Raw genomic sequence first — 17,281 nt, forward strand, 5'->3', positions numbered from 1 at the left:
TGGAAAAAAGTTGACCCCCGGGTCATCAATTTTTGAAACTGGAGAAAACTTTAAAAGCCCATATCTCTGACAAGGAAGGAGATAGAGAGCTAAAATTTCAGACGCAGCATCCAGACAGAAATGCCATCAATGTGTGTAAATTTGGGGCAAATTGGGGAATATTGAAAATTTTCTAAAAATGTTGACCCGCGGGTCATCGATTCTTGAAACTGGAGAAAACTTTAAAAGCCCATATCTCTGACAAGGAAGGAGAAAGAGAGCTACAATTTCAGACGCAGCATCCAGGCAGAAATGCCATCAATGTGTGTAAATTCGGGGCAAATTGGGGAATATTGAAAATTTTGGAGAAAAGTTGACCCCCGGGTCATCGATGTTTGAAACTGGAGAAAACTTGAAAAGCCCATATCTGTGACAAGGAAGGAGATAGAGAGCGACAATTTCAGACGCAGCATCCAGACAGAAATGCCATCAATGTGTGTAAATTCGGGGCAAATTGGGGAATATTGAAAATTTTCTAAAAATGTTGACCCGCGGGTCATCGATGTTTGAAACTGGAGAAAACTTTAAAAGCCCATATCTGTGACAAGGAAGGAGATAGAGAGCTAAAATTTCAGACGCAGCATCCAGGCAGAAATGCCATCAATGTGTGTGAATTTGGGGCAAATTGGGGAATATTGAAAATTTTCTAAAAATGTTGACCCGGGTCATCAATTTTTGAAACTGGAGAAAACTTGAAAAGCCCATATCTCTGACAAGGAAGGAGATAGAGAGCTAAAATTTCAGACGCAGCATCCAGGCAGAAATGCCATCAATGTGTGTAAATTTGGGGCAAATTGGGGAATATTGAAAATTTTGGAAAAAAGTTGACCCCCGGGTCATCGATGTTTGAAACTGGAGAAAACTTTAAAAGCCCATATCTGTGACAAGGAAGGAGATAGAGAGCTAAAATTTCAGACGCAGCATCCAGGCAGAAAAACCATCAATGTGTGTAAATTTGGGGCAAATTAGGGAAAATTTAAAATTTTCTAAAAATGTTGACCCAGGTCATCAATTTTTGAAACTGGAGAAAACTTTAAAAGCCCATATCTGTGACAAGGAAGGAGATAGAGAGCTAAAATTTCAGACGCAGCATCCAGGCAGAAATGCCATCGATGTGTGTAAATTTGGGGCAAATTGGGGAATATTGAAAATTTTGGAGAAAAGTTGACCCCCGGGTCATCGATGTTTGAAACTGGAGAAAACTTGAAAAGCCCATATCTGTGACAAGGAAGGAGATAGAGAGCGACAATTTCAGACGCAGCATCCAGACAGAAATGCCATCAATGTGTGTAAATTTGGGGCAAATTGGGGAATATTGAAAATTTTGGAAAAAAGTTGACCCCCGGGTCATCAATTTTTGAAACTGGAGAAAACTTTAAAAGCCCATATCTCTGACAAGGAAGGAGATAGAGAGCTAAAATTTCAGACGCAGCATCCAGACAGAAATGCCATCAATGTGTGTAAATTTGGGGCAAATTGGGGAATATTGAAAATTTTCTAAAAATGTTGACCCGCGGGTCATCGATTCTTGAAACTGGAGAAAACTTTAAAAGCCCATATCTCTGACAAGGAAGGAGAAAGAGAGCTACAATTTCAGACGCAGCATCCAGGCAGAAATGCCATCAATGTGTGTAAATTTGGGGCAAATTGGGGAATATTGAAAATTTTCTAAAAATGTTGACCCGGGTCATCAATTTTTGAAACTGGAGAAAACTTTAAAAGCCCATATCTCTGACAAGGAAGGAGATAGAGAGCTAAAATTTCAGACGCAGCATCCAGGCAGAAATGCCATCAATGTGTGTAAATTTGGGGCAAATTGGGGAAAATTTAAAATTTTCTAAAAATGTTGACCCGGGTCATCAATTTTTGAAACTGGAGAAAACTTTAAAAGCCCATATCTGTGACAAGGAAGGAGATAGAGAGCTAAAATTTCAGACGCAGCATCCAGGCAGAAATGCCATCAATGTGTGTAAATTTGGGGCAAATTGGGGAATATTGAAAATTTTGGAGAAAAGTTGACCTCCGGGTCATCGATGTTTGAAACTGGAGAAAACTTGAAAAGCCCATATCTGTGACAAGGAAGGAGATAGAGAGCGACAATTTCAGACGCAGCATCCAGACAGAAATGCCATCAATGTGTGTAAATTTGGGGCAAATTGGGGAATATTGAAAATTTTGGAAAAAAGTTGACCCCCGGGTCATCAATTTTTGAAACTGGAGAAAACTTTAAAAGCCCATATCTCTGACAAGGAAGGAGATAGAGAGCTAAAATTTCAGACGCAGCATCCAGACAGAAATGCCATCAATGTGTGTAAATTCGGGGCAAATTGGGGAATATTGAAAATTTTCTAAAAATGTTGACCCGCGGGTCATCGATTCTTGAAACTGGAGAAAACTTTAAAAGCCCATATCTCTGACAAGGAAGGAGAAAGAGAGCTAAAATTTCAGACGCAGCATCCAGACAGAAATGCCATCAATGTGTGTAAATTTGGGGCAAATTGGGGAATATTGAAAATTTTCTAAAAATGTTGACCCCCGGGTCATCGATGTTTGAAACTGGAGAAAACTTTAAAAGCCCATATCTGTGACAAGGAAGGAGATAGAGAGCTAAAATTTCAGACGCAGCATCCAGGCAGAAATGCCATCAATGTGTGTGAATTTGGGGCAAATTGGGGAATATTGAAAATTTTCTAAAAATGTTGACCCGGGTCATCAATTTTTGAAACTGTAAAAAACTTGAAAAGCCCATATCTCTGACAAGGAAGGAGATAGAGAGCTAAAATTTCAGACGCAGCATCCAGACAGAAATGCCATCAATGTGTGTTAATTTGGGGCAAATTGGGGAATATTGAAAATTTTCTAAAAATGCTGACCCGGGTCATCAATTTTTGAAACTGGAGAAAACTTTAAAAGCCCATATCTCTGACAAGGAAGGAGATAGAGAGCTAAAATTTCAGACGCAGCATCCAGACAGAAATGCCATCAATGTGTGTTAATTTGGGGCAAATTGGGGAATATTGAAAATTTTCTAAAAATGTTGACCCGGGTCATCAATTTTTGAAACTGGAGAAAACTTTAAAAGCCCATAACTGTGACAAGGAAGGAGATAGAGAGCTACAATTTCAGACGCAGCATCCAGACAGAAATGCCATCAATGTGTGTAAATTTGGGGCAAATTGGGGAATATTGAAAATTTGGGAAAAAAGTTGACCCCGGGTCATCAATTTTTGAAACTGGAGAAAAATTGAAAAGCCCATATCTGTGACAAGGAAGGAGATAGAGAGCTAAATTTTCAGACGCAGCATCCAGGCAGAAATGCCATCAATGTGTGTAAATTTGGGGCAAATTGGGGAATATTGAAAATTTTGGAAAAAAGTTGACCCCCGGGTCATCGATGTTTGAAGCTGGAGAAAACTTTAAAAGCCCATATCTGTGACAAGGAAGGAGATAGAGAGCTAAAATTTTAGACGCAGCATCCAGACAGAAATGCCATCAATGTGTGTTAATTTGGGGCAAATTGGGGAATATTAAAAATTTTCTAAAAATGTTGACCCGGGTCATCAATTTTTGAAACTGGAGAAAACTTTAAAAGCCCATATCTCTGACAAGGAAGGAGATAGAGAGCTAAAATTTCAGACGCAGCATCCAGACAGAAATGCCATCAATGTGTGTAAATTTGGGGCAAATTGGGGAATATTGAAAATTTTCTAAAAATGTTGACCCGCGGGTCATCGATTCTTGAAACTAGAGAAAACTTGAAAAGCCCATATCTGTGACAAGGAAGGAGATAGAGAGCTACAATTTCAGACGCAGCATCCAGACAGAAATGCCATCAATGTGTGTTAATTTGGGGCAAATTGGGGAATATTGAAAATTTTCTAAAAATTTTGACCCGCGGGTCATCAATTTTTGAAACTGGAGAAAACTTTAAAAGCCCATAACTGTGACAAGGAAGGAGATAGAGAGCTAAAATTTCAGACGCAGCATCCAGACAGAAATGCCATCAATGTGTGTAAATTTGGGGCAAATTGGGGAATATTGAAAATTTTCTAAAAATGTTGACCCGCGGGTCATCGATTCTTGAAACTAGAGAAAAATTGAAAAGCCCATATCTGTGACAAGGAAGGAGATAGAGAGCTAAAATTTCAGACGCAGCATCCAGACAGAAATGCCATCAATTTGTGTAAATTTAAAACAAATTGGGGAATATTGAACATTTTCTAAAAATGTTGACCCGCGGGTCATCGATTCTTGAAACTAGAGAAAACTTGAAAAGCCCATATCTGTGACAAGGAAGGAGATAGAGAGCTACAATTTCAGACGCAGCATCCAGACAGAAATGACATCAATGTGTGTAAATTTGGAGCAAATTGGGGAATATTGAAAATTTTCTAAAAATGTTGACCCGGGTCATCAATTTTTGAAACTGGAGAAAACTTGAAAAGCCCATATCTGTGACAAGGAAGGAGATAGAGAGCTACAATTTCAGATGCAGCATCCAGGCAGAAATCCCATCAATTTGTGTAAATTTGGGGCAAATTGGGGAATATTGAAAATTTTGGAAAAAAGTTGACCCCCGGGTCATCGATGTTTGAAACTGGAGAAAACTTTAAAAGCCCATATCTGTGACAAGGAAGGAGATAGAGAGCTAAAATTTCAGACGCAGCATCCAGGCAGAAAAACCATCAATGTGTGTAAATTTGGGGCAAATTAGGGAAAATTTAAAATTTTCTAAAAATGTTGACCCAGGTCATCAATTTTTGAAACTGGAGAAAACTTTAAAAGCCCATATCTGTGACAAGGAAGGAGATAGAGAGCTAAAATTTCAGACGCAGCATCCAGGCAGAAATGCCATCGATGTGTGTAAATTTGGGGCAAATTGGGGAATATTGAAAATTTTGGAGAAAAGTTGACCCCCGGGTCATCGATGTTTGAAACTGGAGAAAACTTGAAAAGCCCATATCTGTGACAAGGAAGGAGATAGAGAGCGACAATTTCAGACGCAGCATCCAGACAGAAATGCCATCAATGTGTGTAAATTTGGGGCAAATTGGGGAATATTGAAAATTTTGGAAAAAAGTTGACCCCCGGGTCATCAATTTTTGAAACTGGAGAAAACTTTAAAAGCCCATATCTCTGACAAGGAAGGAGATAGAGAGCTAAAATTTCAGACGCAGCATCCAGACAGAAATGCCATCAATGTGTGTAAATTTGGGGCAAATTGGGGAATATTGAAAATTTTCTAAAAATGTTGACCCGCGGGTCATCGATTCTTGAAACTGGAGAAAACTTTAAAAGCCCATATCTCTGACAAGGAAGGAGAAAGAGAGCTACAATTTCAGACGCAGCATCCAGGCAGAAATGCCATCAATGTGTGTAAATTTGGGGCAAATTGGGGAATATTGAAAATTTTCTAAAAATGTTGACCCGCGGGTCATCGATTCTTGAAACTAGAGAAAACTTGAAAAGCCCATATCTGTGACAAGGAAGGAGATAGAGAGCTACAATTTCAGACGCAGCATCCAGACAGAAATGCCATCAATGTGTGTTAATTTGGGGCAAATTGGGGAATATTGAAAATTTTCTAAAAATTTTGACCCGCGGGTCATCAATTTTTGAAACTGGAGAAAACTTTAAAAGCCCATAACTGTGACAAGGAAGGAGATAGAGAGCTAAAATTTCAGACGCAGCATCCAGACAGAAATGCCATCAATGTGTGTAAATTTGGGGCAAATTGGGGAATATTGAAAATTTTCTAAAAATGTTGACCCGCGGGTCATCGATTCTTGAAACTAGAGAAAAATTGAAAAGCCCATATCTGTGACAAGGAAGGAGATAGAGAGCTAAAATTTCAGACGCAGCATCCAGACAGAAATGCCATCAATTTGTGTAAATTTAAAACAAATTGGGGAATATTGAACATTTTCTAAAAATGTTGACCCGCGGGTCATCGATTCTTGAAACTAGAGAAAACTTGAAAAGCCCATATCTGTGACAAGGAAGGAGATAGAGAGCTACAATTTCAGACGCAGCATCCAGACAGAAATGACATCAATGTGTGTAAATTTGGAGCAAATTGGGGAATATTGAAAATTTTCTAAAAATGTTGACCCGGGTCATCAATTTTTGAAACTGGAGAAAACTTGAAAAGCCCATATCTGTGACAAGGAAGGAGATAGAGAGCTACAATTTCAGATGCAGCATCCAGGCAGAAATCCCATCAATTTGTGTAAATTTGGGGCAAATTGGGGAATATTGAAAATTTTGGAAAAAAGTTGACCCCCGGGTCATCGATGTTTGAAACTGGAGAAAACTTTAAAAGCCCATATCTGTGACAAGGAAGGAGATAGAGAGCTAAAATTTCAGACGCAGCATCCAGGCAGAAAAACCATCAATGTGTGTAAATTTGGGGCAAATTGGGGAATATTGAAAATTTTGGAAAAAAGTTGACCCCCGGGTCATCAATTTTTGAAACTGGAGAAAACTTTAAAAGCCCATATCTCTGACAAGGAAGGAGATAGAGAGCTAAAATTTCAGACGCAGCATCCAGACAGAAATGCCATCAATGTGTGTAAATTTGGGGCAAATTGGGGAATATTGAAAATTTTCTAAAAATGTTGACCCGCGGGTCATCGATTCTTGAAACTGGAGAAAACTTTAAAAGCCCATATCTCTGACAAGGAAGGAGAAAGAGAGCTACAATTTCAGACGCAGCATCCAGGCAGAAATGCCATCAATGTGTGTAAATTTGGGGCAAATTGGGGAATATTGAAAATTTTCTAAAAATGTTGACCCGGGTCATCAATTTTTGAAACTGGAGAAAACTTTAAAAGCCCATATCTCTGACAAGGAAGGAGATAGAGAGCTAAAATTTCAGACGCAGCATCCAGGCAGAAATGCCATCAATGTGTGTAAATTTGGGGCAAATTGGGGAAAATTTAAAATTTTCTAAAAATGTTGACCCGGGTCATCAATTTTTGAAACTGGAGAAAACTTTAAAAGCCCATATCTGTGACAAGGAAGGAGATAGAGAGCTAAAATTTCAGACGCAGCATCCAGGCAGAAATGCCATCAATGTGTGTAAATTTGGGGCAAATTGGGGAATATTGAAAATTTTGGAGAAAAGTTGACCTCCGGGTCATCGATGTTTGAAACTGGAGAAAACTTGAAAAGCCCATATCTGTGACAAGGAAGGAGATAGAGAGCGACAATTTCAGACGCAGCATCCAGACAGAAATGCCATCAATGTGTGTAAATTTGGGGCAAATTGGGGAATATTGAAAATTTTGGAAAAAAGTTGACCCCCGGGTCATCAATTTTTGAAACTGGAGAAAACTTTAAAAGCCCATATCTCTGACAAGGAAGGAGATAGAGAGCTAAAATTTCAGACGCAGCATCCAGACAGAAATGCCATCAATGTGTGTAAATTCGGGGCAAATTGGGGAATATTGAAAATTTTCTAAAAATGTTGACCCGCGGGTCATCGATTCTTGAAACTGGAGAAAACTTTAAAAGCCCATATCTCTGACAAGGAAGGAGAAAGAGAGCTAAAATTTCAGACGCAGCATCCAGACAGAAATGCCATCAATGTGTGTAAATTTGGGGCAAATTGGGGAATATTGAAAATTTTCTAAAAATGTTGACCCCCGGGTCATCGATGTTTGAAACTGGAGAAAACTTTAAAAGCCCATATCTGTGACAAGGAAGGAGATAGAGAGCTAAAATTTCAGACGCAGCATCCAGGCAGAAATGCCATCAATGTGTGTGAATTTGGGGCAAATTGGGGAATATTGAAAATTTTCTAAAAATGTTGACCCGGGTCATCAATTTTTGAAACTGTAAAAAACTTGAAAAGCCCATATCTCTGACAAGGAAGGAGATAGAGAGCTAAAATTTCAGACGCAGCATCCAGACAGAAATGCCATCAATGTGTGTTAATTTGGGGCAAATTGGGGAATATTGAAAATTTTCTAAAAATGCTGACCCGGGTCATCAATTTTTGAAACTGGAGAAAACTTTAAAAGCCCATATCTCTGACAAGGAAGGAGATAGAGAGCTAAAATTTCAGACGCAGCATCCAGACAGAAATGCCATCAATGTGTGTTAATTTGGGGCAAATTGGGGAATATTGAAAATTTTCTAAAAATGTTGACCCGGGTCATCAATTTTTGAAACTGGAGAAAACTTTAAAAGCCCATAACTGTGACAAGGAAGGAGATAGAGAGCTACAATTTCAGACGCAGCATCCAGACAGAAATGCCATCAATGTGTGTAAATTTGGGGCAAATTGGGGAATATTGAAAATTTGGGAAAAAAGTTGACCCCGGGTCATCAATTTTTGAAACTGGAGAAAAATTGAAAAGCCCATATCTGTGACAAGGAAGGAGATAGAGAGCTAAATTTTCAGACGCAGCATCCAGGCAGAAATGCCATCAATGTGTGTAAATTTGGGGCAAATTGGGGAATATTGAAAATTTTGGAAAAAAGTTGACCCCCGGGTCATCGATGTTTGAAGCTGGAGAAAACTTTAAAAGCCCATATCTGTGACAAGGAAGGAGATAGAGAGCTAAAATTTTAGACGCAGCATCCAGACAGAAATGCCATCAATGTGTGTTAATTTGGGGCAAATTGGGGAATATTAAAAATTTTCTAAAAATGTTGACCCGGGTCATCAATTTTTGAAACTGGAGAAAACTTTAAAAGCCCATATCTCTGACAAGGAAGGAGATAGAGAGCTAAAATTTCAGACGCAGCATCCAGACAGAAATGCCATCAATGTGTGTAAATTTGGGGCAAATTGGGGAATATTGAAAATTTTCTAAAAATGTTGACCCGCGGGTCATCGATTCTTGAAACTAGAGAAAACTTGAAAAGCCCATATCTGTGACAAGGAAGGAGATAGAGAGCTACAATTTCAGACGCAGCATCCAGACAGAAATGCCATCAATGTGTGTTAATTTGGGGCAAATTGGGGAATATTGAAAATTTTCTAAAAATTTTGACCCGCGGGTCATCAATTTTTGAAACTGGAGAAAACTTTAAAAGCCCATAACTGTGACAAGGAAGGAGATAGAGAGCTAAAATTTCAGACGCAGCATCCAGACAGAAATGCCATCAATGTGTGTAAATTTGGGGCAAATTGGGGAATATTGAAAATTTTCTAAAAATGTTGACCCGCGGGTCATCGATTCTTGAAACTAGAGAAAAATTGAAAAGCCCATATCTGTGACAAGGAAGGAGATAGAGAGCTAAAATTTCAGACGCAGCATCCAGACAGAAATGCCATCAATTTGTGTAAATTTAAAACAAATTGGGGAATATTGAACATTTTCTAAAAATGTTGACCCGCGGGTCATCGATTCTTGAAACTAGAGAAAACTTGAAAAGCCCATATCTGTGACAAGGAAGGAGATAGAGAGCTACAATTTCAGACGCAGCATCCAGACAGAAATGACATCAATGTGTGTAAATTTGGAGCAAATTGGGGAATATTGAAAATTTTCTAAAAATGTTGACCCGGGTCATCAATTTTTGAAACTGGAGAAAACTTGAAAAGCCCATATCTGTGACAAGGAAGGAGATAGAGAGCTACAATTTCAGATGCAGCATCCAGGCAGAAATCCCATCAATTTGTGTAAATTTGGGACAAATTGGGGAATATTGAAAATTTTCTAAAAATGTTGACCCGGGTCATCAATTTTTGAAACTGGAGAAAACTTGAAAAGCCCATATCTGTGACAAGGAAGGAGATAGAGAGCTAAAATTTCAGACGCAGCATCCAGACAGAAATGCCATCAATTTGTGTAAATTTGGGGCAAATTGGGGAATATTGAAAATTTTGGAAAAAAGTTGAACCCCGGGTCATCAATTTTTGAAACTGGAGAAAACTTTAAAAGCCCATATCTGTGACAAGGAAGGAGATAGAGAGCTAAATTTTCAGACGCAGCATCCAGACAGAAATCCCATCAATGTGTGTAAATTTGGGACAAATTGGGGAATATTGAAAATTTTCTAAAAATGTTGACCCGGGTCATCAATTTTTGAAACTGGAGAAAACTTTAAAAGCCCATATCTGTGACAAGGAAGGAGATAGAGAGCTAAAATTTCAGACGCAGCATCCAGGCAGAAATGCCATCAATGTGTGTGAATTTGGGGCAAATTGGGGAATATTGAAAATTTTCTAAAAATGTTGACCCGGGCTATCAATTTTTGAAACTGGAGAAAACTTGAAAAGCCCATTTCTGTGACAAGGAAGGAGATAGAGAGCTAAAATTTCAGACGCAGCACCCAGACAGAAATGCCATCAATTTGTGTAAATTTGGGACAAATTGGGGAATATTGAAAATTTTGGAAAAAAGTTGACCCCCGGGTCATCGATTTTTGAAACTGGAGAAAACTTGAAAAGCCCATATCTGTGACAAGGAAGGAGATAGAGAGCTACAATTTCAGACGCAGCATCCAGACAGAGATGCCATCAATTTGTGTAAATTTGGGACAAATTGGGGAATATTGAAAATTTTCTAAAAATGTTGAACCGCGGGTCATCGATTCTTGTAACTAGAGAAAACTTGAAAAGCCCATGTCCGTGACAAGGAAGGAGATAGAGAGCTACAATTTCAGACACAGCATCCAGGCAGAAATGCCATCAATTTGTGTAAATTTGGGACAAATTGGGGAATATTGAAAATTTTCTAAAAATGTTGACCCGCGGGTCATCGATTCTTGTAACTAGAGAAAACTTGAAAAGCCCATGTCTGTGACAAGGAAGGAGATAGAGAGCTAAAATTTCAGACGCAGCATCCAGGCAGAAATGCCATCAATGTGTGTAAATTTGGGGCAAATTGGGGAATATTGAAAATTTGGGAAAAAAGTTGACCCCCGGGTCATCGATTTTTGAAACTGGAGAAAACTTTAAAAGCCCATATCTGTGACAAGGAAGGAGATAGAGAGCTAAAATTTCAGACGCAGCATCCAGACAGAAATGCCATCAATTTGTGTAAATTTGGGGCAAATTGGGGAATATTGAAAATTTTCTAAAAATGTTGACCCGCGGGTCATCGATTCTTGAAACTAGAGAAAACTTGAAAAGCCCATATCTGTGAAAAGGAAGGAGATAGAGGCTTCTGTGTTCTTCTGATGAAGGCATCATGTAAATTGTGATATACATGAACTTGAGTGTAGTACATGTACTTGAACTGGGTCTGTCTCACCTATAAAGAGCCTCTGTGTGGTTGCGCTCCTCGTTTACGGCCATACCACTCTGAACACGCCCGATCTCTTCTGACTTCAGAAGCTAAGCAGCGTCGGGCCAGGTTAGTACTTGGATGGGAGACTGCCTGGGAATACCCGGTGCCGTTAGCATTTTGGCCCTCTGAGCAGCAGGCCTCACCTGGTCCTCCTTCCTCATTTTTCACTCCCTCTGTAAACACGCAATTTCCCTCGGGAGAATAAAGTTGTATCTTATCTTATCTGAAATGTTAGTGTTCTTCTGATGAAGGCATCATGTAAATTGTGATATACATGAACTTGAGTGTAGTCATGTGTACACGGTGACTTGAACTGGGTCTGTCTCACCTATAAAGAGCCTCTGTGGGGCTGCTCTTCTCGTTTACGGCCATGCCACTCTGAACACGCCTGATCTCGGAAGCTAAGCAGTGTCGGGCCAGGTTAGTACTTGGATGGGAGACCGCCTGGGAATACCTGGTGCCGTAAGCATTTTGGCCCTCTGAGCAGCAGGCCTCACCTGGTCCTCCTCCCTCATGTTTCACTCCCTCTGTCAACACCCAATGTCCCTCGGGAGAATAAAGTGGTATCTTATCTTATCTTATCTTATATGAAAGCATACATTCAGAAAATGAGTATTGCACATGGGCATAATATGAGATGATTGAATGCACATGAGGAGTGAAGTACAAGAGCCACTGTGTGACGATGATGATGATGATGATGATGATGATGATGATGATGATGAAAGTGAGCGTCAGAGATGTTAGTGGTCCCTCTTTATGTTCTATGTGATGCTTATCAGTTTCATTTGGTGAGACCTCATTATCCAGAAATGTGTTCTTCTGATGAAGGCATCATGTAAATTGTGATATACATGAACTTGAGTGTAGTCATGTGTACACGGTGACTTGAACTGGGTCTGTCTCACCTATAAAGAGCCTCTGTGTGGCTGCTCTCCTCGTTTACGGCCATACCACTCTGAACACGCCTGATCTCGGAAGCTAATCAGCGTCGGGCCAGGTTAGTACTTAGATAGGAGACCGCCTGGGAATACCCGGTGCCGTAAGCATTTTGGCCCTCTGAGCAGCAGGCCTCACCTGGTCCTCCTCCCTCATGTTTCACTCCCTCTGTCAACACGCAATTTCCCTCGGGAGAATAAAGTTGTATCTTATCTTATCTTATATGAAAGCATACATTCAGAAAATGAGTATTGCACATGTGCATAATATGAGAAGATTGAATGCACATGAGAAGTGAAGTACACGAGCCACTGTGTGACGATGATGATGATGATGATGAAAGTGAGCGTCAGACATGTAAGTGGTCCCTCTGTATGTTCTATGTGATGATTATCAGTTTCATTAGGTAAGACTTCATTATCCAGAAATGTGTGTTTCTGATGAAGGCATCATGTAAATTGTGATATACATGAACTTGAGTGTAGTCATGTGTACACGGTGACTTGAACTGGGTCTGTCTCACCTATAAAGAGCCTCTGTGTGGGTGCTCTCCTTGTTTACGGCCATACCACTCTGAACACGTCTGATCTCGGAAGCTAAGCAGCGTCGGGCCAGGTTAGTACTTGAATGGGAGACCGCCTGGGAATACCCGGTGCCGTAAGCATTTTGGCCCTCTGAGCAGCAGGCCTCACCTGGTCCTCCTCCCTCATGTTTCACTCCCTCTGTCAACACGCAATTTTCCTCGGGAGAATAAAGTTGTATCTTATCTTATCTGAAATGTTAGTGTTCTTCTGATGAAGGCATCATGTAAATTGTGATATACATGAACTTGAGTGTAGTCATGTGTACACGGTGACTTGAACTGGGTCTGTCTCACCTATAAAGAGCCTCTGTGTGGCTGCTCTCCTATTTTACGGCCATACCACTCTGAACACGCCCGATCTCGTCTGATCTCAGAAGCTAAGCAGCGTTGGGCCAGGTTTGTACTTGGATGGGAGACCGCCTGGGAATACCCGGTGCCGTTAGCATTTTGGCCCTCTGAGCAGCAGGCCTCACCTGGTCCTCCTCCCTCATGTTTCACTCCCTCTGTAAACACGCAATTTCCCTCGGGAGAATAAAGTTGTATCTTATCTTATCTTATATGAAAGCATACATTCAGAAAATGAGTATGCACATGGGCATAATATGAGAAGATTGAATGCACATGAGAAGTGAAGTACACGAGCCACTGTGTGACAATGATGATGATGATGAGGATGAAAGTGAGCGTCAGAGATGTTAGTGGTCCCTCTGTATGTTCTATGTGATGATTATCAGTTTCATTAGGTAAGACTTCATTATCCAGAAATGTGTGTTTCTGATGAAGGCATCATGTAAATTGTGATATACATGAACTTGAGTGTAGTCATGTGTACACGGTGACTTGAACTGGGTCTGTCTCACCTATAAAGAGCCTCTGTGTGGCTGCTCTCCTCGTTTACGGCCATACCACTCTGAACACGCCCGATCTCGTCTGATCTCGGAAGCTAAGCAGCGTCGGGCCAGGTTAGTACTTGGATGGGAGACTGCCTGGGAATACCCGGTGCCGTAAGCATTTTGGCCCTCTGAGCAGCAGGCCTCACCTGGTCCTCCTCCCTCATGTTTCACTCCCTCTGTCAACACCCAATGTCCCTCGGGAGAATAAAGTTGTTTCTTATCTTATCTTATATGAAAGCATACATTCAGAAAATGAGTATTGTACATGGTCATAATATGAGAGATTGAATGCACATGAGAAGTGAAGTACACGAGCCACTGTGTGACAATGATGATGATGATGAGGATGAAAGTGAGCGTCAGAGATGTTAGTGGTCCCTCTGTATGTTCTATGTGATGATTATCAGTTTCATTAGGTAAGACTTCATTATCCAGAAATGTGTGTTTCTGATGAAGGCATCATGTAAATTGTGATATACATGAACTTGAGTGTAGTCATGTGTACACGGTGACTTGAACTGGGTCTGTCTCACCTATAAAGAGCCTCTGTGTGGCTGCTCTCCTCGTTTACGGCCATACTACTCTGAACAAGCCTGATCTCGTCTGATCTCAGAAGCTAAGCAGCGTTGGGCCAGGTTAGTACTTGGATGGGAGACCGCCTGGGAATACCCGGTGCAGTAAGCATTTTGGCCCTCTGAGCAGCAGGCCTCACCTGGTCCTCCTCTCTCATGTTTCACTCCCTCTGTGAACACGCAATTTCCCTCGGGAGAATAAAGTTGTATCTTATCTTATCTGAAATGTTAGTGTTCTTCTGATGAAGGCATCATGTAAATTGTGATATACATGAACTTGAGTGTAGTCATGTGTACACGGTGACTTGAACTGGGTCTGTCTCACCTATAAAGAGTTTCTGTGTGGCTGCTCTCCTCGTTTACGGCCATACCACTCTGAACACGCCTGATCTCGTCTGATCTCGGAAGCTAAGCAGCGTCGGGCCAGGTTAGTACTTAGATGGGAGACCGCCTGGGAATACCCGGGGCCGTAAGCATTTTGGCCCTCTGAGCAGCAGACCTCACCTGGTCCTCCTCCCTCATGTTTCACTCCATCTGTCAACACCCAATGTCCCTCGGGAGAATAAAGTTGTATCTTATCTTATCTTATATGAAAGCATACATTCTGAAAATGAGTATTGCACATGGGCATAATATGAGATGATTGAATGCACATGAGGAGTGAAGTACACGAGCCACTGTGTGACGATGATGATGATGATGATGATGATGATGATGATGATGAAAGTGAGCATCAGAGATGTTACTGGTCCCTCTTTATGTTCTATGTGATGATTATCAGTTTCATTAGGTAAGACTTCATTATCCAGAAATGTGTGTTTCTGATTAAGGCATCATGTAAATTGTGATATACATGAACTTGAGTGTAGTCATGTGTACACGGTGACTTGAACTGGGTCTGTCTCACCTATGAAGAGCCTCTGTGTGGCTGTTCTCCTCTTTTTCGGCCATACCACTCTGAACATGCCCGATCTCGTCTGATCTCAGAAGCTAAGCAGCGTCGGGCCAGGTTAGTACTTGGATGGGAAATCGCCTGGGAATACCCGGTGCCGTAGGCATTTTGGCCCTCTGAGCAGAAGGCCCCACCTGGTCCTCCTCCCTCATGTTTCACTCCCTCTGTCAACACGCAATTTCCCTCGGGAGAATAAAGTTGTATCTTATCTTATCGTATATGAAAGCATACATTCAGAAAATGAGTATTGCATATGGTCATAATATGAGAAGATTGAATGCACATGAGAAGTGAAGTACACGAGCCACTGTGTGACGATGATGATGATGATGATGATGAAGATGATGATGATGAAAGTGAGCGTCAGAGATGTTAGTGGTCCCTCTTTATGTTCTATGTGATGATCATCAGTTTCATTAGGTAAGACTTCATTATCCAGAAATGTGTGTTTCTGATGAAGGCATCATGTAAATTGTGATATACATGAACTTGAGTGTAGTCATGTGTACACGGTGACATGAACTGGGTCTGTCTCACCTATAAAGAGCCTCTGTGTGGCTGCTCTCCTCGTTTACGTCCTTAACACTCTGAACACGCCCGATCTCGTCTGATCTCGGAAGCTAATCAGCGTCGGGCCAGGTAAGTACTTGGATGGGAGACCGCCTGGGAATACCCGGTGCCGTAAGCATTTTGGCCCTCTGAGCAGCAGGCCTCACCTGGTCCTCCTCCCTCATGTTTCACTCCCTCTGTCAACACGCAATTTCTCTCGGGAGAATAAAGTTGTATCTTATCTTTTCTGAAATGTTAGTGTTCTTCTGATGAAGGTGTTGCACACTTGAAGAAAGTAATACTCTCAACGGCGTGCTGGGAAAAGTTTTTCGTTTAATCCAAAGTTTCCACAATACAGCTCACTTCACCATTTACATCTCCCGCCTTCCGTTCTCAGTGGCTACTTCTTCTCTCTCTCACCGTTATGCAACTGCATTATATCCCAGTACTACAGCGCCACTTCTGGCCAAAACATGCAACAACATCGTAACAAAAGAAAATAAAAGGCCACAACTTAATGGAAAAGGGACCAAAGAAAAGACTAAATGGGGGGTATGTCACACTCTCCCCTGCTTAACTAAATGTCGTCCCGACATTTCCCGTCTCAGTTCATCCTGTTTAAGACAATTTGATCACTTCCAGGTTAGAGTCCATTATTCAAGACACATATCTAATGACAGATTTCACATCACACTTATCTCCCCTTAATGTCATGTGTTAAACAGAGGAAGTCATTGTGCACTATGACAACTATCTATTTACTCCGCTGTGTTCACGGGCAGCTTGTCTTGACTGGAATAGGCGTGATCTTTGACCTGTAGCGAAATCACATAGAATCTCACACTTCATATATTCTAATAACTCTTTTCTTCATATCATTTCGTTATAAGAGTCTCTTTACAGTTAGTCTTTTCAACCATACTCCTGTAAATACAATGTCTTACAACCACCATTTCCTCTTCAGTTATATTTGTGCGATTCTAAATATGAGAACTGACTTTGTGTGGGCCTATATAAACTAAAAGTATTTTTTTTCTTTTAAACAACACATTAACATTTTCCATCCATCATATGACTTTGACATGAACTAACAAATTGTATTCATCTTAAAACTGGATGGCTTGAACTTACAACTTTAAAGTGCATCATATAATCTCATAACTTTAATTCAATTAACTGTGGGCTGCCCCAACCTATCATATGCGAGTGTTTTGGGTGCAGGTCTATTTCTGAAAGGATATCGTCTCGCAGGTGGTGAAGATGATGGATACTCTTCTCCCTCATTGCTTGCGGTCTCCAGCTCAGCCTCTTCTATATCCTCACTCAGGCCTGCTGTCACAGTCACTTCATTTTCCAGTCCAGTCCCGATCTGTTCTTCTTGCTCTCTGTCCGTGTCTGATGTCCACAGGGTCTGTTCTCCCATCACATCGTCTCCCTCAGGTGCTGGTGTTGCAGCCCGTGGCTGAAACTCTGTAGCCTCTGGTCTGAGGTTCCTTCTGGTTTGTGCT

The 17,281-nt window shown here is 40.9% G+C and overlaps 4 non-coding genes and 6 pseudogenes across 4 annotated transcripts; all 10 read left to right on the top strand.

Annotated features, from left to right (window-relative positions):
- Positions 1 to 11,281: 11,281 nt before the first annotated feature.
- On the top strand, positions 11,282 to 11,400 carry LOC142999927 (5S ribosomal RNA; annotated as a pseudogene).
- A 245-nt stretch (positions 11,401 to 11,645) lies between these two features.
- On the top strand, positions 11,646 to 11,754 carry LOC142999936 (5S ribosomal RNA; annotated as a pseudogene).
- Positions 11,755 to 12,225: 471 nt separating this feature from the next.
- On the top strand, positions 12,226 to 12,334 carry LOC142999967 (5S ribosomal RNA; annotated as a pseudogene).
- Positions 12,335 to 12,779: 445 nt separating this feature from the next.
- On the top strand, positions 12,780 to 12,888 carry LOC142999962 (5S ribosomal RNA; annotated as a pseudogene).
- Positions 12,889 to 13,133: 245 nt separating this feature from the next.
- Positions 13,134 to 13,252, top strand: LOC142999860 (5S ribosomal RNA). The gene has a single exon (XR_012963531.1). It is a non-coding gene; the product is annotated as a 5S ribosomal RNA (ribosomal RNA).
- Positions 13,253 to 13,699: 447 nt separating this feature from the next.
- LOC142999974 (5S ribosomal RNA) lies at positions 13,700 to 13,818 on the top strand. The gene has a single exon (XR_012963569.1). It is a non-coding gene; the product is annotated as a 5S ribosomal RNA (ribosomal RNA).
- A 447-nt stretch (positions 13,819 to 14,265) lies between these two features.
- On the top strand, positions 14,266 to 14,384 carry LOC142999857 (5S ribosomal RNA). The gene has a single exon (XR_012963528.1). It is a non-coding gene; the product is annotated as a 5S ribosomal RNA (ribosomal RNA).
- Positions 14,385 to 14,629: 245 nt separating this feature from the next.
- LOC142999751 (5S ribosomal RNA) lies at positions 14,630 to 14,748 on the top strand. Its single transcript, XR_012963424.1, has one exon. It is a non-coding gene; the product is annotated as a 5S ribosomal RNA (ribosomal RNA).
- A 463-nt stretch (positions 14,749 to 15,211) lies between these two features.
- On the top strand, positions 15,212 to 15,330 carry LOC142999937 (5S ribosomal RNA; annotated as a pseudogene).
- Positions 15,331 to 15,793: 463 nt separating this feature from the next.
- LOC142999930 (5S ribosomal RNA) lies at positions 15,794 to 15,912 on the top strand (annotated as a pseudogene).
- The last annotated feature ends 1,369 nt before the right edge of the window (positions 15,913 to 17,281 follow it).

The sequence above is a fragment of the Genypterus blacodes genome, unplaced genomic scaffold (assembly GCF_046128005.1).
Source record: "Genypterus blacodes isolate CSIRO-AG114 ecotype Tasmania unplaced genomic scaffold, CSIRO-AGI_Gbla_v1 ptg000044l_1, whole genome shotgun sequence".
NCBI classification, from domain to species: Eukaryota; Metazoa; Chordata; class Actinopteri; order Ophidiiformes; family Ophidiidae; genus Genypterus; species Genypterus blacodes.